Source organism: Eulemur rufifrons, chromosome 5, assembly GCF_041146395.1.
Source record: "Eulemur rufifrons isolate Redbay chromosome 5, OSU_ERuf_1, whole genome shotgun sequence".
NCBI lineage: Eukaryota > Metazoa > Chordata > Mammalia > Primates > Lemuridae > Eulemur > Eulemur rufifrons.
This window is the reverse complement of record NC_090987.1, coordinates 38,019,395-38,020,531: the sequence shown is the minus strand read 5'-3', so window position 1 is coordinate 38,020,531 and position 1,137 is coordinate 38,019,395. Positions and strand designations below refer to the sequence as shown.

The 1,137-nt window shown below is 39.3% G+C and overlaps 1 non-coding gene across 1 annotated transcript; it reads left to right on the top strand.

Annotated features, from left to right (window-relative positions):
* Positions 1-293: 293 nt before the first annotated feature.
* On the top strand, positions 294-398 carry LOC138383603 (U6 spliceosomal RNA). Its single transcript, XR_011233657.1, has one exon. It is a non-coding gene; the product is annotated as a U6 spliceosomal RNA (small nuclear RNA).
* The last annotated feature ends 739 nt before the right edge of the window (positions 399-1,137 follow it).

Genomic DNA, 1,137 nt, shown 5'->3' with positions numbered 1-1,137 from the left:
CCCCGGAGTTCAAGCTGCAGTAAGCTACGATTGTACCACGGCACTCTAGCCTGGGCAACAGAGTAAGACTCTGTCTCCAAAACAAAACAAAACAAAACAAAAACAAATAGAAAAAAAACTATCTGTATGCTGGCAAATATATGTGTGTGTGTGTATAAATTACATATATATATGTTTATGTATATGTATATAAACAGCCTGCAACTCTTTATTGAACTTGAGGCTTATATATCTAGCTGCCTATTCCATACTTATTTGGATATCAAGTAAGCATTTCAAATTAAAATATCCTCATGCTCGCTTCTGAAGCACATATACTAAAAAGTGGAACGATACAGAGATTAGCATGGCCCCTGCGCAAGGATGACACGAAAATTCATGAAGTGTTGCATATTTTTTCCTTAAGATGGAAAAAAAAAATCCTAAACTGAGCACCTAATTTTCCAACCACCACAGCAGTCTTTCCTATTTCAATTAATTGCAACTCATTCTTCCAGTTTGCTCTGGCCCAAAACCTTTCAGTCATCCTTTACTCCTCTCTTTCATACCTCATGCTCAATCTATCAGGAAAATCTGTTGGTTCTCCTGTCAAAATATCCCCAGAATTGGACCATTTTCCATCACTTCCACGACTATCATCTTGGTCTAAGTCACTATTATTTCTCACCTAGATTTTCCTGTAGCCTCCTTAAATGGTCTTGCTACTACTGTTTTTGCTGTCTTGGGCTATTCACACAAGAGTGAGACCTTATCACAATAAAAAATAGAAAAATTAGCTGGGTGTGGGGACACATGCCTGGAAGTCCCAGCTACTTGGGAGGCTGAGGCAGGAGGATTGCTTGAGCCCAGGAGTTTGAGGTTGCAGTGAGCTATGATAATGCCTAGGCACTCTACCTAAGATGACAGAGCGAAACATTGTCTCAAAAAAACCCCCCAAAACAAAAAGTCAAATAATGTCTCTTTGCTGCTCAAAATCTCACAAGGCTTTTACCTCACTCAGGGTAAAAGCCAAAATCCTTATAGGGGCCTACAGGGGCCTTTCTATTAATAATTTTGCTGCCTTCCATTTCTTCCTTCCTCCACACATCAACAGTATTTTGTGTGGTATAGTTTATTGCCTTTTTCCCATGACACTTA